We start from the raw sequence: 18,742 nt of genomic DNA on the forward strand, positions 1-18,742 counted from the left end.
CATCTTCAGTGTCTGCTCTTGATTTTCCTCGGTTTACTCTTCCTTCTTCTTCCCTTCCTCCCTCTACCTCTGTTGTACCACTTGCTCTGGTGAGTGAAGCTGCCATGTTGTGAGCAGCCCTATGGTACAGCCCAACATAGATGAATCTGAGTCCATTAGTGCAACAGTCTACAGGAAAATGAAACCTGTCAATAACCACATGAGTGGATCCTCCAGCTCCAACTGGCTCTTGAAATAACTAGAGTTCTGGCTTGCTTTACTACTCTGAAACGAAATTAATAGGTAACCCATCTATCTGCAAAACTGCAAAAAATCAATAGTGCCTTAACTCTAATACAAAGGAGAAATAAAAGGGCAAAAATTTAAATAATATCATTTAAAAACATATTGAATTTTGAAAATTTCACTTGTAGACAGGTTATTATCTATTAATTTCATTTCACAGTTATGAAGCAGGCATAAAATTAATTATAATAAAAAGAGGACATTAAGTCTAATAGGACTTAGCCCTGGTGTAAAGAAAACACTTAAATTTAGTGAAAGTGTTGGATCAATTTAGTACAAAAAAAATAAAAAAAAAACAGCTCAGCAATTCAATGCTAAAACTGTGGAATTTTCAGCAATATAGAAATTCCTAGACAGCAATTTATGATTTCTCTTAATATAAACTTCATAACTGTGTACCTTGTAACATATTGTTTCCTTGTATTTTTTGACACTGCAGCCTCAGTTACTAAAAAACATATTAAATATTTTTCTTTATTATTAAAAAATATTTTATTGTTGTTCAAGTACAGTTGCTTCCATTTCCCCCCACTACACCCCCCATTCCATCTATCCCCACCTCCCACCCTCGAACCTACCTCCTTTAGCTTTGTCCATGTGTCCTTTATATATGTTCCTTGATGGACCTTCCCCTATCTTCCCACATTATCTCTCTCCCCGTGGTTACTGTCAGTTTGTTTTTTTAAAAGCAATTTCTTTTAATGATTTTATTTACTTTATTTTTAGACAGAGGGAAGGGAGGGAGAAAGAGAGGGAGAGAATCATTAATGTGTGGTTGCCTCTCACATGCCCCCTACTGGAGACCTGGCCTACAACCCAGGCACATGCCCTGACTGGGAATCAAACAGGTGACTCTTTAGTTCACAGGTCAGTGTTCAATCCACTGAGCCACACCAGCCAGGACCTTGTTCTTTTTTTCAATGGCTCTGGTTATATTTTGCTTGCTTGTTTGTTTTGTTGATTTCATTCCACTTATAGGTGAGATCGTATGGTATTTGTCTTTCACCACCTGGGTTATTTCACGTAGCGTAATGCTCTCCAGATTCATCAATGCTTTGGGAAGGGCAGGAGCTCCTTCTTTCTTTCTGCTGCATAGTATTCCATTGTGTGAATAGTTTTTTTGATCTGCTCATTTGCTGATGGACACTTAGGTTTCTCCCAGCACTTGGCTATTTGTAAATTGTGCTGCTATGAACATTGGGGTACATAAGTTCTTTTGAATTGGTGTTTTAGGATTCTTAGTAAATGAAAAGGGAAACAACCTTGTGGGAAAATATATTTGCAAATGATACCTTGGACAAGGGTTTGATCTCCAAAATACATAAAAAATTCACAGGACTCTACTCCAGGAAGACAAACAATCCAATAAAAAAATGGCAAAGGACCTGAACAGATACTTCTCTAAGGACATACAGAGGGCCCAGAGACATATGAAAAGTTGCCCAGCATCACTAGCCATCAGAGAGATACAAATCAAAACCACTATGAGATACCACTTCACACCAGTCAGAATGGCATCACTGACAAATCAATATACAATAAGTGTTAGAGAGGTTGTGGAGAAAAGGAGACCCTAGTGCACTGTTGGTTGGATTCCAGACTGGTACAACCATTATGGAAAAGAGAATGGAATTTCCTCAGAAAATTAAAAATGGATCTGCCTTTTGACCCAGCAATTCCACTGCTGGGATTATACTCTAAGAATCTTTATTATTTTTTTAATTAGTCAAGCTTAACCTCATTTTACAATAAACTTTCTTTCTACATTCTCTCTCTCTCCATGTCAACCAGATGCTTAATTAGTTATCCATACCCAAACTAGAAAAAAGCTATATGACATTAGTCCTTCAGAAATTCTGGATGCTTTCTTCCAATGTTGGTTAAACAGGGGTGGAGCATGCACTGGGCCATCCTCAGATGAAAACAAAGAAGTTTACTGGGATTAGAGTCATAATGGGATTGGTACTGATACAGTTGTATGAACTTCTGTACTTTAGTGTATAAATTGCTCTTCACTATATCATTACATTATGGTTTTTGCTGGTTTATGAGTATCACTGTCATAGATACTACATATTATCAAGAAGTGAAGTTACATAAATGTCTTACTATAATTTTGTAGCTATTAGTATAGTAAGAAATTGTAATCTTCACAATAGTGAAGATAAGTGCATAACTAAATGTATGAAAAATATCAGCAGCAACAAGAAGACAAGAAGGAAGGATAGATGAAGAAACAGTGGGAAAGGAAGAAGATACAGTATTTAATGCAAGGAAAACTGTTCTGGAAGGTTGATGACTGGCAGTGGTTTCCAGCTGGTCATCAGTGCTGAGTAGTGAAAACCCCAGGGTCATTCACAGGAAGTTTCTTAGTTTTCAGAATAATATTGCATTGATGTAAGACTTCATATCTCAGAACTGTAAAAACCTACACCCTGAATTCAAAAGCAGAAAAATCAAAGCCATCTCTTATTACACACTACTGACTTGCCAGTATAATAATATGTTGTATTCTTTGTTTTGCTTTTAGGCTACTTTTCCTTGCCTGCAGCTCTTTTGAAAAATGAAAATATTGAACTTGCCTTTCCACCTTGTTTTTCTCCACAGGCTCTCAGATCATTAAGATTTTTTTTAAAACTAACTTTGTTGCCAATGAAACATTTTATGAGCTCTTCACATCTACTTGTAGGTATGAAACCAGGGCCAGAATAAGTCTCAGCACTTCATATAGCCATCCCTTGCTTAGTCCCTATTTCAGCCCTCTATGTGTACAATTTTAAACCTGTTCACTATTATATCTACTTGCTACTATGTAGTATAAAAGTGTCCCTTGAGTTATTCCCACTCTTATTTATTCAATTTACCCTTCCCCAGTTTTCCTTCTCAGTCTACAAAATTCCTACCCCCCCCAAATTCCATCATTCCAAACTCTTCAATCTATGGTCCTATCTTTATAATTTTCATAATTATCCATTTCTTAAAAAAATAATAGGTAATGTCTCCACTTAGTCTGATTAATTTACTCAATTTTTTTTCCTGAAAACTGAAATAAAATTACTCTCATAAAGTTTCCCCTGCTCACTTGCTTAATGCTGTTTTATTCACTAACACATTTTCAATGCCTCATACTTAGTAGTTGGCCAATAAAGCTTTGCTGAGACAATTAAGAATCAAATTGTTCTCAACTTCCTATGAAACCATTCAAAGGACTTAGCAATCACTCTCAAATATTTTTCTAGTTTCATCTCTTGGTATTTCAAATAACGTATCATTTTTTTCTAGCATATTGAGCACACTCTGAGTTGTGTCTATGTTTTTATTGATGTGCTCCTGGAAAAAAATTATCTTTTCTTCTATTAAATATTTTCCAGAGGCATTAGAAAATAGTGGTTAAGAACTAGGCATAAAATGTCAGATCACCTGAATTCAAATTTTACTGTATTATACACTATCTGTGTTAACTATTGTTTTTACCTACTTATCCTTCAAGGATCACTTAATCGCTAGGAAGAAAGGAGAACTTCACTCCTCAGCCCACCCAGCATCCCAGGAGATTGTGTCCCCTTATATTCTTATGAAATTGAAAGTTCCTATAGGATTGGGAGTATGTCCCACTGATCTTGATCTTCTCCCATTGCCTCAAAGACAATGTTTTCTATTTGGCAGTCATCATAGTCTTTTTCAAAGGAGGGCAGATTAGGCTCAGCTGGACACTAGCCCAGTGAATAGGAGCCAGTGGAAAGATCAGAAGCTAAGGTTGATATGATTCCCTCCATTTCTATAGAAAAACTGAAAACAATCAGAAGCCCTTACCTGGACCAAATACCATCATCATTTAGAAAATAAAAATTGTTCTTCAACTGCCTACCATAATGGGTTTATTAGATGAAGCAAATTATATACCCACCTCAAGTTAAGGAGAAAGGGAGTAGAGTACCTTTTACCTGATGATACAATACAGTCCATATGTGAAGACAATTCTAAGCATTCAAGTCACCTGATCTAAGAGACTAAGAGAGAATCAGAATAAGATCTGGTACAAGGAGAGCAGAGAATCCAACATCTGGTGGCCAAATACAGTGGCTTACATTGAGAAATAACAGGCAAAAATGAGTGAAGAGCCAATGTGTTGCTGAATGAGAAGCGCTGATATAAGCATCAAAGAGGCTTGTGGACTAAACAAGTAGAACAGTTCATGGTGCATGGTTATAATAGCAATAAGAACAACTATAATAATACTGATTATTATTTTGGTAGTTTGGGTCAGGACAGTGATTCAAATCTAAGAAAAGAAATATATCTGAGAAGATGTGAGTCAGAAATACAAGCATTCAGTCCAAACATGTTTGTAATATGAAAACACCTATGAAAAGGTCCAAGAGAGAAAAACCACATGAGAAGAAAGAGCAGAACATCAAAGTTATGTTTTAGAAGCAGCACCTGAGTATCCCCTTAAGGCAGCCAAAATGTAGACTTGATTTGGCGTGTGACTCTGTGACTCTTGCCCAGGCAGAGCCCAGGAACTGACCTTTATATCTAAAATTAATTCCACCCAGTAAAATTTCCTACAGATTTTGTGAGAATTTCTACCATAAAGAAAATTGGATCCTAGTGCCTGAATCTTAACCTAGTATTCATTTTGTTTTCTAGAAAGAGAAGAAAACAGTTGACAATCCTAGGTCACGTCCTTTCATGAGTCTAATACCTAATCTTGGGAAATGTGATCCTCAAAATGGAGAACTATGAAATAAAAGGATAAAATTACAGACTTAAATGAAGGGATGATCATAAAAAGAGTGAAAATTGATAAAGAGAATTGAATTGTTGCTTTAATTTGAATAGTGTCAGGAAGAAATTTTTCTAGAAAGAATAGGAACACAGCTATAGAAATGGTTTGAGTTAGAGCCCCAGCATTGACTGACAGAAACTGAGACTTGTAGGGAGTAAAGGAGGCCATAGATTGAGGTGAGATTCCACCCCACGGTGCTGGAGGCAAGTCAGGACCAAGTGCCCCTGCAGTCACATGCCATTTGGATCAGGTCTAACATTTCGTTAGGTTTTCTGTAGGACTGCATGCTGCATCTCACCTGAGAAGCCGTTCAAGTTGCTGAACAAGAGGAATTGAGTGTTTAGGAGCTCTGGCTCTGTGAATCACACTGGGCTTTGAATCCTGACTCTGCCACCTTTGTGTGATATAAAAGAAGTTAGGAGGGATGACTTTGGAGAAATGGGTGGGTTTGGGAGTGATGGATGGTACACATTGTGTAGTATTTGGGGGCCAAGACACCCTGATGGTGGGCTGGCCACCATCTTGGGAGGCAAAAAGTTCCTTCTTCTCATTCCTAAATTGACTGCCATCTTCTAATTTCTCCAGAAATGCTATCTTATCTAGAGAGCTTGTCAGGATAGCTGAGGCCAAAGACAGCTGTGCAGTTTAAAGGGACTGAAGTCCACAGCAAGTAGCAGCTTTGACTGACTGATGCGTAATTGATTGAAAGATACCACTTGAAGAATCAGAAAATAACTGGCAGGACACTAAGGAGTTAGCTAAAGCCGATACAAATAAAGTGTTTATTTTACTTCATTTTTAACCAAGCTAGGTAACATGTAACTAATATAGATGTAATCAATTTAACTGTTATAATGGCTAGATGACACACAATATAATCTCAATTTTATAAAAAGCTAAGGATCAAGTAGTGAAAGGATATGCCCAAGATCACAAAACTGGTACAATCTAAGCATGGTTTAGGCTGAATTTTGTCCTTCTCTATTCTCACATTCTTTCTCTCACCTATTCACAGAAGCTCTTACCAGGTGCTGTTGGGCATGTGGTAATATGCACTAGAAAATTCACATACTTTAGAGTTTGACCTGATTTTGAATTCTTATGTTCACAATCCATGGCTGCATGAGCTTGGGCAATGCCTCTCTACAAAATCGAACTTTTTATCCATATAATACTGATATTTGATACCAATACCCATCTCATAGGGTGGCTATGGGGACTAAATGAGATATAATTCCCATCTGATAGCAAGCATTTAAATGTTCTTCTTCCCTATTCCAGAAGAGTAGTCAATCACCATAAAAACTTCCTGATTTTAAAAATAGCCACTTCTACTAACTTGAATTTCTCAAATCAGAAAATTCTATAGGAAGGTAATGTATTAAACCATACTATCTATTGCTACCTGAGTTAAAATTAATTCCTTCACACTTTTTGATATGACGAATGAACTGAAACTACCTCCCTACAAAATAAAACTTGTGGCACATGCTTTGATGAGGGATGGACATTTGGAGTGGGCTTGAGCAATAGAGAGGTAACACAAGTCTCAGGAGAGGTGTGGGGAGGATCTATCAAAGAGAAAATCTCCCTAAAAAAGTCAGGAGGAATATGGGAGACTCAGAGATTATTTTACCTGCCAGCCTAGGGCACAAGAAAAGGTCTTAAAAATAATAGCAGGTTGAATACTTATGGTATATGTTTATTCATTATGTATCTATCCTGGTGGGACACATACATTTTATAATTTTTATTTCTATGTTTTAATATCTACCATAAGTCTGCACATAGTACATATTTCATAAATATTTACTGACTGACTGAATAAACAACAATCTTCTAGTTATTAGGCACTAACAAGTGCCTACCTCTGTGTCAACCTCTATGTCCAAAGTCCCATTTAACCTTATAACTTCCCTTTAATTCAGGCAATGTCTTTGTTTATAAGTGAAGACACTTAGGCTACATAAATTTAAGAACTTTAATCAAAGTTATACAATTGATAAGCAGATGTATCAAGATTCAAATCCAGGCCTATCTAGTTCTGACCCATCTTGTTTGCATTCAACCTTATTGGACAAATATATTTGAGCTATGTGATTCCCTACTAAGTGCTATAATATCCCTCCTTATTACCACTCAAAAATCCTTTAAATGATAAAATTTTCTTACTGCAACTATTTAAGCACTATTTTTATTTTTCTGGCTAAGCGAGCATGCTTGGCCTACATGCAGAGCAAGATGAAAGTGCCAGAAAATTAATGTCCCAACTAACCAATGACAGATTGAGGTGCTGGGGGAAAAATCCCAACCCACTTACCCTTTGGTTGAGTAACTCATACATATTCTACAGTGTCTTCTGTGAGCCTCTGGTAGGATTGTTCCCAGTTGTTCACAGGTGTAACTTACTTACAAAATAACTCACACTTTACTGACCTTTTTCCCTTTACCTACTTGATTGCCCACTCTACTCCTAGTATTTCCAAGAATCACATCCCAAATAAACTTCTTGTTCCCAAATTGTTTCTCAGGGTCTGCTTCTGGAGAACCTTACTTAAGAAGGCTCTTTTAATGATTCCCCAGGACTCTTCATGGTCTTATTTCAGTAAAAGGCCTTTTTCTTTTCATTTTTTTGTAATTTTTAAAATTTATTTTTATTTTTATTGTTCAAAAACAGTTGTCTCCATTTTATCCCCACCACCTCCCACCCTTGATTCTACTCCCCCCTTTGTCCATGTGTCCTTTACACATGTTCCTTGATGACCTTTCCCCTTTTTCCTTCATTATCCCCTCCCCTCTCCCCTCTGGTTACTATCAATTTTTTCTTTATTTCCATGTCTCTTGTTCTATTTTGCTTGCTTGTTTGTCTTGTTGATTAGGTTCCACTTATAGGTGGGATCATATGGTATTTGCCTTTCATCATCTGGCTTATTTCACTTAGCATAATGCTCTCCAGATCTATCCACCTTGTCCCAAAGGGTAGGAGCTCCTTTCTTTTGCTGCATAGTATTCCATTGTGTAAATGTACCCTAGTTTTTTTTATTTACTCATTTACTTATGGGTACTTAGGTTTTTCCAATACTTGGTTACTATAAATTGTGCTGCTATGAACATTGGGGTGCATAGGTTCTTTTGAATTGGCGTTTCCCGATTGTTAGGGATATAATTGTCCCTATATTGTCAGAATATAATTACAGCAGTGGAATTGCAAGGTCAAAAGGCAGTTCCATTTTTAGTTCTGAGGAAATTCCATATTCTTTTCCATAGTGGCTGCACCAGTCTGCATTCCCACCAACAGTGCACCAGAGTTTTCTTTTCTCCACAACCTCACCAGCACTTGTTGTTTGTTGATTTGTTTGTGATGGCCATTCTGATCAGTGTAAGGTATCTCATTGTGGTTGCTAATGTTTTCTTTTTTATTTAATTATTGTTCAAGTACAGTTTTCTGTCTTATATTCCCTGCCCTGCCCACCCCCGCAGTGCTCCCCACTTCCCTCCCATTTCCACCCCCCACCTTAGTTATTATCCATGTGTCCTTTATACTAGTTTCTGTGAATCCTTCCCCTTTTCCCCTGTGATTCTCTCCACTCTCCCCTCTGGTCCCTGTCAGCCTGTTCTGTATTTCAGTATCTTTAGTCATATTTTGCTTGCTTGTTTGTTTTGTTGTTTAGGTTCCTGTTAAAGGTGAGATCATATGGTATTTGTCTTTCACCACCTGGCTTATTTCACTCAGCATAATGTTTTCCAGTTCCATCCACTATGTTGCAAAGGGTAGGCAGAAGCTTTTTAATTTGATGTAGTGCCATTTGTTTACTCTTTTCTTTATGCCCCTTGCTCTAGGGAACATAGCAGTAAAAACATTGGAGAGTAGAATATCTGAGATTTTCCTGTCTATGTTCCCCTCTAGGACTTTTGTGGTGTCAGGACTTATATTTAAGCTGTATCCATCTTGAGCTTATTTTTGTGTGTGGTGTAAGTTGGTGGTCGCGTTTCATTTTTTTTTGCATGTAGCTGTCTAGCTCTCCCCACATCATTTGTTGAATAGCAAAAGGCTTTTGAGAAAAGTTAAAATTAGGTCAAATAAATAATTTAGAATTAATTGATATATACTGCTCTACCATTCCCAACTGGACATGCTGGTTTCTTCAGCAGCCTCATTCTGAATGTCCCCATTTATATCTGGGGGGCTCTTAGACCCCTTGGGTATTTCCAGGACCTGTCCATGTCAGAATGTCATAATTCAACAGAAGAGAAAGATATAGTTATTCTTGGTGGTTGTATATATACATTCTATTTTGTAACATTAATAAGATGCGCTGGGAGAATATTTTTTAAATTAGTGTTACCCTTAATTTAACAGCTCTGATCACATACCCATTTTACCTGATGTAAAATAGGAAAAGGGATATGTGTATATATGTGTATGTGTATATACACATACTCAGGGCAGAATCTACAGATCTTCTAAGGTCACACAACGCTGGTCAGAAAAATAAACCCACCATATATATATATATATATATATATATATATATATATATATTCATATATATATATTATGGGCCTGTGAATAATGCAAGACAAGAACATTTAACCAGGATTCAACAGTTCTCTTTAATTCCGTGAGAGCTGCATGTCTGCCTTGCCTAGTCTCAGGGTCCACTTCAGTGCCTAGTACAGAAGAGGCACTAAAGGATTTGCTAGACTAATTAATGAAGGATAGAAAATATACGTTTTATTTAGAATATTGGCTTATTCTCTTTTTTTGTATTTTTTTCCACTACCATTTAGCCCTCTCATATCCCCCTCCTCCTAGCAATCACCACATGGCTTATTCTTAAAGTGACCATGTTAAACTAGAGGCTTAAGGGAGAAATTCATATATTAATGTCAGACCATCTGTTTTATTTCTGTAAAAGTTTCAAGAAGTAATATATCCCTCTCTTTCGTGAAAAGCCAGTGTTGGCATTAATTTCAGCAAAAAAAAAAAAAATAGGGAAAAGTAGAAATACATTAGTGGTGCAATTGTCAACTCAACATCTGCCCTTAAATAAGGTCCAGTCGCTCGACACCAGAAGGAAGATCTCCAATAAAATTAAACCCAGGCCCCACCTCAATTGATATGGACCATTTTCTTTGTTCTTTTTGTTCCCTACTCAATTTCCATCTTTTTTTTTGCCCATCTGGTGTCTCTACTAGTCTATGGAATGGAGTCACCTAAGATTTTTAATACCCACAAACAACAAAATGCATCTGAAACCAGAAAGGATACAACCCCAGTAAAGAGACTGTATTAACTAATGAATAAAAGAAAATGGTCTATGCCAGGGCATTGTTGGTTTAGTGGTAGACTCCTGAGTCCTTTAAATTCTGGTGTTTCCATGATGAAAAATACTTAGGTAGGTTTATCCAGTCTGCAGTATTAAAACACTATATTACCAAGAAAAGTTTCAATTTGTTTTATTACTATTATATTACCATCATTTTTCTTTTATTCAACATAGTTTTCTACAATTATTTTGAGTTTCTCCATGACTTTCAAAAGTAAATTCATCCTCCCAATATCTCTTCTGCTTTTGTAAGGCTGCAAAGAAATAGAATCTTTTTTAAACCAAACTATTTAAGTAAAGGACAGAGTGAAATGTTGACATGAGCTCAGTGCTGAACACATATATTTAATATGTATTATAATTTAAATTAAATTGAATTAATTTATTTGAAGTTCCATCCTCCAGTTTTGCATTTTTTGTAATTTCTCTGGCTTAAAAGATAATAATTTCTAACAACTCACAGATTTCTATCTAGCCAGTCATTTAAGTGTTTTTATTCCTCCTGGAAAAAGTTCATTTTAAGAGTCTCGTACTTTACAAAAAAGGAAAAAAGGACTCATGGACATGGACAACAGTGTGGTGATTGCTGGGGGGAAGGGGGTGTAAGGGGACTAAATGGTAATGGAAAACAATACAGCAAAGATTAAATAAAAAAAAACTCTCATGCTTTAGATGGAGCCAATTTGTATATATGCCTTTTTATTATATTTTAAGGAACACTTCTTAGGAATAAAATTTCTCCTATTTAACCATACAATAAAGATTATTAGAGCTCATGATTCAAATATAAACAATGGTAGATTCATCTGAATGTATTACACAAGTTTTTCATTATTACTGAGTTATACAGCACTGCAAATAATTAGGGTACAACAACAAATTACTTTTGCATGCATTATTGGCATCTGGCATTTTTCATTATTATAAGTAACTTGACTGAAAGAAACAATGGTGCTTTTTTACTTTTGCATTATTTGTTTCAGCTTTCCTCTGTCTAAGACCAAGAAATAATTCTTAAGCAATATAGAATATATTTCTCTGACATATGGATGGATGATCACATCTGATAAAAATCAAATGTGATATATAATTCCCATCTGTTACAATTTCAAATGCATAAATACTGCTCCATGGACAATGTGCATAGAAAAAATGTAGAGCAATTTACTGTAAAAAAACAGAGGTTTACCAATGTTTATGCTGTTATCTCCTGAGAGTTTCCATGGCCTTGACATGGCCCATATTAGCACTTCAAAAATTCCGACTACATAATAGAAGAAAACAGAAGGAAGGTAAGAAGCAGGAAGCAGGGGGTTAGCATTTTTCATTCATCTGTAGCTTAACATTGATCCTAGTCTAGAGCTCCTCAGGGCAGAATCTACAGATCTTCTAAGGTCACACAATGCTGGTCAGAAAAATAAACCCATCATTAACTAAAGGATAAATAGATTTTTCTCTATTCAGCACACAGGTACCCAAAATGATGCCACATTTTTCTACCAAAATCATTTTAATTTTAGCACATGGACCCTAAGACATCCCAAACACCCATGTCCACTCCAGCCACACAGAGCTGAATGATGCAGTTATGGTAGATGTTGAACACACATGTTGGCTTTTCTGTTTTCCTGTCCTTATCCCTCACTACACTATAAACTCTGAAAACAAAATATGGCTTGTTTACTGTTGTATTATTTAGTCTCTGAGGGTACGAAAGTTCTAAATTTCTATCCTTCTAGAATGAAGTAAATGCATTTAAGATACTTTGTGTATTCTTACAAAGAAAAAAAATGACAGAATATTTCCCAAAGACCTAATGACCTGTAAAATCACACTAAAAGTTATTAAGATGTTATCAAAGAATAATAATTATTTTAAAATTTTTTTTATTTATTTATCTTTAGAGGGGAAGGGAAGGAGAGAGGGAGAGAAATATCAATGTATGGTTGCCTCTGCTGGGGACACACAATACATTGTGTGTATTGTACACAATACAATTCCTGCCAGGAATTGGCCTGCAACGCAGGCATGTGTCCTGACTGGAAATCGAACTGCGATCCTCTGGTTCACGGGCCCATCCTCAATCCACTGAGCTACACCAGCCAGGGCTTAGAATAATTATTTTTCATTGAACATAATATTGGGACAAATACGTGTATGGGAAAATATCAGAATGCTTCAAGAGTAGTACAAGTCATTGCCTAACAAGTTTACCCACTTAAGTGAACTTTGCTGTTCTGCATGCATCCCATTAGAAAGTAACAGCACCTTGGGGTAGCCCATTTATATTTTTAAATACCAAAAAACCCCACATTTTATTTAGGCAGTATATATAAATACATTTTATTATATAAAAAATAAAACACTTCCATTATCTAGTTATTGTACATGAATATATTAGCATTATACACTCATTAATATTTCATTAAAACAATTTTGGGATATAGAATATTATTTTCTAAGAATTTAGAAACATTTTTACCAAGTTTTTATTTTCATCAGTCTTGGATTTCACATGAATTTAGAGTTGACCTCACTGCACTTGTAAAGAGTTATTAGCTCAGCTAAATAAAATTGCAGTGCAGAAATAGGCCAGTATTTCCCTTATTAAATCTGATTTCCTCTTGGACATGAAAATGCTGATGTTTTGATAATTATTCTGCTGTCAGACTGACCTCAGACTCTAAAATATTTTCCTAATGACAATTTTACTTTTTTTAAAAAACAAATCTTCTTCCCTTAACTATGTTATTTCTAAAGCCCTTTAAGCCTCTTCCAGAATTGATTAGAAATGGTAGACTGCTGGTGAACAAAACTGAAGCAGAGGCATGGAAGCGTGGAACAGATTGACAGCTGTCAGAAGGGAGGAATGAGAGGGGACTGGGTGAAACAAAGTGAAGAACAGACCTACTTAACGCATGGACACAAACAATAGTGCAGTGATGGTCAGAGGGGAGTAAGGGAGGGGTTGGATGGAGATGGGCAAACGGGGAGATGGGAAATGAGGAACATCTTTAATAGTATCAACAATAAAAATAAGTTAATCAATGGTAGACTAGACTGTTTTCAATTGTTTTGCCATAGAGAGTAATCATACTGCATGATATCTAGGTGATTAGCCACTAAAGAAATGGCACAGCATTTGATCACCAAATGGCCGTCGTTTGCACACTGGTTCAGGATGCCATGGCTCAGAAAGACTGGAAATCTAGATGGAGAGGCTGCTGCCTGCAGTGATTCTATTCTCCTGGACATTGGTCTATCTCAAGTCTTAACTCTTCTTTTGTTTGACCCCAGCTTAGTGTCCTGTCTTCTGATGTCTCCTTATTAGTGTTTCCTTACTAACCAGTTCTGGCTGCTATTTGGAAAACCCGTTGCATGCCCAGGGAAACAGAGTGCTAGAATTATAATGCTTTTTCCTGCAAGGACCTGCAGACTTCTGGCAGCTGCTGTTTGTCCAGCGTTCTATTGCTATTACATTCCCACACGTGAACCTTCTGGCCCTCTGCTCAGATCTCAGATTCCACTTTGCTGAGACTCCTCTCTGTTAAAGTTCTGCTGCAATGTGGCCTTTCATGCCCATCCAGGCCATCAATTTGTTCATTTAATGATGGCTTCTTTTGTTTGATAAGATTTTACTTCTTCCCAATGCTTCCTTCACCTAAAGAACTGCCTTTTTAGGCCCAGCTCTTAACGAATACTAGATTTAAAAAGGTACTGAATTCAGATAGAGTTACTATGGAAATCTCGTGCCCACAGGGAAGCTGGGCACTGTTAGTACAGAAACCTGAAACTCTGAAGTCAGATTAAGGCAAATGAGTGGACTTTTGAAGTGTTTTAACTCATATGAGAAGTAACAAGTTATTATAGATATGGTTTTAGCAACTGTTCTATTATGTCCTATTTGTGTGCCCTTGGTACAGATACCTGAGTTACTTCAGTGTCAAAATTCTTCTTTGTAAAATGAGACCTATAACAGTATTTACCTTACCTGGCTGAGGTGAGGCTTAACTGTGCTCATAGATTTCAAGTTCCTCTGGAGGGTGGTTGCAGGTAGAAAATACTACAAAAAGGTAGATGTTATGGTCAACTGGAGGTGCCATTGTTCCAAACATCAGCCTTGCACTGAGCATCATCATTCATTCAGCACCTTCACAGCCCTCCAGTTCACTGATGCCAGTTGGACTGACTCTACAGTACAAAAACCAACAGATGTCTACCTTGCCTTAAGGAATAAATGGAATATTGAAGTATTTATTTATCTCAGAAAAAAATAAGGGCAAGTATCAAAAAATAAAAAATAATAATTCTTACTGCACAAGAATTACTAGGTTATGGTCAACAACCATAACCTAATAATGAAATGAAGCAAACCCAGACTTGTCCATCGATAATTTAAGGACAAAGTAGTTGGCTTGATCATGTTTGGGGAGATGGCTACCTTTATGTAAACTTTTCTTAAAGTACCAAATATTCCAAAAAGACTGTCCCTCATCCTTTACTTATTTCTCAAGTAAAAGTAACATGGCTTTGAGGAATAAGACTACATTTTGAATCACACATTTTTATTAGTATTATACACAGTTTCACTTTAATTCTCTACTTTTCTGCCTGCCCGCTTGTTCATGTGAGTGCTTTAAAAGGGAAATAACTCCATTTATTTCTGGAAACACAATCTGTCTCATCCTTCAGGGTTCACATTCAATGCCTTCAATTTTATGAAGTCCTCCCGGATTCTGCCAGGCCTCCAGTTTGATATGATCTCTCTCTCCTTTGTAGTTCATAGTACTTGAAATGTTCATGTCTCACGCTAAATAACAATTTTAAGTTTATGAACCACTGACTCACATACTTGCTTTAATGCCTTATCATACATTATTCGAGAACTGGTTGGTTTTTGTATTTGTGTGTGCATGTAATAGAATCCATTTTAAGTTTCCAAACTCTTATAAACATTCCTTAAATATTACAGAGGTTCAATAAGTGTTTGTTAAATACATAGATTTACAAGACATTAGATTTTCTAGATTCTGTTTCCCATTAAGGTAAAAATTATGCTAGTTGTGTCAAAGACTGTGCCTTGTAAGTAAAGCAGTTAAAGAGCTCAACATATATCCCTTGGTGAATAAATGGAGCATTTACATATCCCACGAAGATGTTTCAATTAGAGGTAGCCTCATTTAGATTGGTAGAGGACAAGAAGCAGCTCATGACATATGTTGACAGGCTTTTAATAACTGGGAAGACCAGCAGCAAGCTTCAATGTACATTAAGTCACACAACAACACGAAAACATAATAAAAGGTGCAATAAATGCTTCTATCTTAATTCGCCAACTTTTATTTTCACTTCTGCTCATTAGGCATTTACCTTCTTGATAATCTCTAATCTGTGTGCACATAACTCTGGAGATTTTAAATGAAAGTGATTATTTAAAATCATATTAAAATGTATATGCCTTAAAGCATGCCATAAAAGTTTATAAGGCGGTGTCTCTCTGAGATTACACTTGGGAGATGTTATCTAGTCAGAAACAATTACATAAAGCTTTTAAGCTCAGCATGCATGAGGCCTTCAATAATTTAAACAGAATGTATGGCATGACAAATGTGACATATGTGCACAGTTAAACTGCAGTTTACTAGAGTGCTCAAAAACTGTGTTCTTCTCCTTAACTGAATTATACTGATAACTGAGAATTAAGCAGGGACATTTTTTCTCTAAAATCATTGCATGTTTCAGTTATAACTTACTATTTCAAGAGCCTCTGACTGGGACCACTTACCTTCCACTCTTGCCCCTCCACCATCTACATACTTCATTCACAACAGCCCTTTAAAAACTTAAGGTAGATTATGTTACTTCTCATTACCTTAAAGTTAAAATTCAGTTTTTGTTTATTGGGAATTTTTCGATTACTTCTTCAATTTCACTAGGTGTAATCTGTGTGTTCAGATTCTCTTACTCTTCTTGATTTAGTTTCATAAGATTGTATGTTTCTAGGAATGTATCCATTTCATCTTGGTTGTCCAGTTTGTTGGCATTTAGTTGTTCATAATATTTTCTTACAATCATCTGCATTTCTTTGGTGTAAATTGTTATTGCTCCTCTTTCATTTCGGATTTTATTTATTTCGGTCTGCTTTTGTTATTTCTGGATGAGTCTGGTTAATGGTCTGCCAATCTTGTTTATCTTTTCAAAGAACCAGCTCTTGGATTCATTGATCTTTTGTATAATTTTTTAGATTCTCTTTTGTTTATTTTTAAACACTTTTTTTAATTTAATTCTTGTTCAAATACAGTTTTCTGTCTTATATTCCCAGCCCTGCCTGCCCCCTGCCCAGTGCTCCCCACCTTCCTCCCATTTCCGCCCCCAACCCTTAGTTATTTTCCATGTATCCTTTATACTTGTTCATGTGAGTTCATCCCCCTTTTCCCTATGATTCTCTCCCCTCTCCCTTCTGGACCCTGTCAGCCTGTTCCATATTTGAGTGTCATTGGTCATATTTTGCTTGCTTGTTTGTTTTGTTGTTTAGATTCCTGTTAATGGTGATATCATATGGCGTTTGTCTTTCACCCCCTGGCTTATTTTGCTCAGCATAATGCTTTCTTTTGTTTATTTTTGATCTGATCTATATTATTTCCTTCCTTCTACTCATTTTAGGCTTTATTGTTCTTTTTCAAGATTCCTTGAAGGTAAAAGATTTGAGCTTTTGAGCTTATTTGAGCTTATTTGAGCTTTTTTTTGTTTGTTTTTTAGAGATAGGCTTGTGATGCTATAGATTTCCCTTTTAAGATTGCATTCACTGAATCCCACAGATTTTGGACTGTTTCGGTCTCATGTTCATTTGTTTCAAGGTTATCTTTTGATTTCTTCTTTTATCTTGTTGTTGACCCATTCATTGTTTAATTATATGTTTTTTAGCTTCCATGACTTTGTGTATTTTTCAGTGTTCTTCTTGTGATTGATTTCTAATTTCTCAGTGTTGTGGTCAGAGAAAGTGCTTCATATAATGTCAGTCTTTTTTAATTTAATGAGACTTGTTTTGTGTCTTAAAAATTGGTCTATCTTGCAAAACATTCTGTGTACACTTGAAAAGTATATATATTCTGCTGTTTGGGGGTAAAATGTTCTGAAGATATCAATTAAATCTATTTGAACTAGTGTGTTTTTTAAGGCCTGCTTACTTGTTAATTTTCTGTCTGTAAAATCTATCCATTGAAGTCAAAGGGGGTTAAAATCCCCAACTATGACTGTATTTCTATTGATCTCTTCCTTTATGTCCATCAATATTTGCTCCACATATTTAGGTGCTTCTATGTTGGGTGCATAAATGTTTACTAGGGTTATATTCTTTTCAATTATTCCCTTTATCATTATGTAGTGTCTTTCTCTATCTCTTACTACAGTATTAATTTTCAAGTCTATTTTGTTGAATATAACTATTCCTACCCCAGCTCTTTTTCCTTTCCACTTGTATGAAATACCTTTTTCCATCCCTATATTTTAGTCCATGTATATCTTTTGAACTGAGGTGGGTTGCTTGGAGGTAGTATATCTATGGGTCTTGCTTACTTATCCATACAGCTACCTATGTCTTTTAGTTGCAGGATTTAAGCTATTTACATTTAAGCTGATTATTGATAGATAAATATTTATTGACATTTTACTTTTAAGCTATTTTTCTTTTTTCTTTTTCCTTTTTTCTTAAGGCAAGCTCTTTAATTTTTGTTCCAGCACTAGTTTGTTATAACAGATTCCTTTAACTTTTTCTTCTCTGAGAAGCTCTTTATTTCTCCTGCGATTTTGAATATTAGCTTTGCTGGGTAAAGTAACCTTGTTTTTGAGTCATTGCTTTTCATCACCTTGAATATTTCATGCCAGTCCCTTCTGACCTGAAATGTTTCTGTTGAGAATCAGATGACAGTCTAACTGATGCTCTCTTGTAGGTTCCTACCTGCTTTTCTCTTGCAGTTTTTAGGATTCTCTCCTTGTCTTTAATCTTTTCATTTTAATTATGCTGTGTCTCAGTGTAGGACTCTTTGGGTTCATCTTGTTTGGGACTCTATGATTCCTGGACGGGAGTCTTTTTTTTTCACCAGACTAGGGAAGTTTTTGGTCATTATTTCTTTAAGTAGGTTCTCAATCCCTTCCCTTGCTCACTCTCATCTCCTCTTATTCCCATGATGCAGATGGTGTTATGCTTCATGTTGTCTCTAAGGTTTCTTAAGCTCTCCTCATTTTTTAATTTTTTTTCTATTCGCAGCTCTGCCTGGGTGTTTTTTTTTTCTACCTTGTCTTCCAAATAACAGAGCCGAGCTGCTGCTTCATCTAACCT

This window comes from Sturnira hondurensis, unplaced genomic scaffold, assembly GCF_014824575.4.
Source record: "Sturnira hondurensis isolate 20B ecotype Veracruz unplaced genomic scaffold, ASM1482457v3 Scaffold0015659, whole genome shotgun sequence".
NCBI lineage: Eukaryota > Metazoa > Chordata > Mammalia > Chiroptera > Phyllostomidae > Sturnira > Sturnira hondurensis.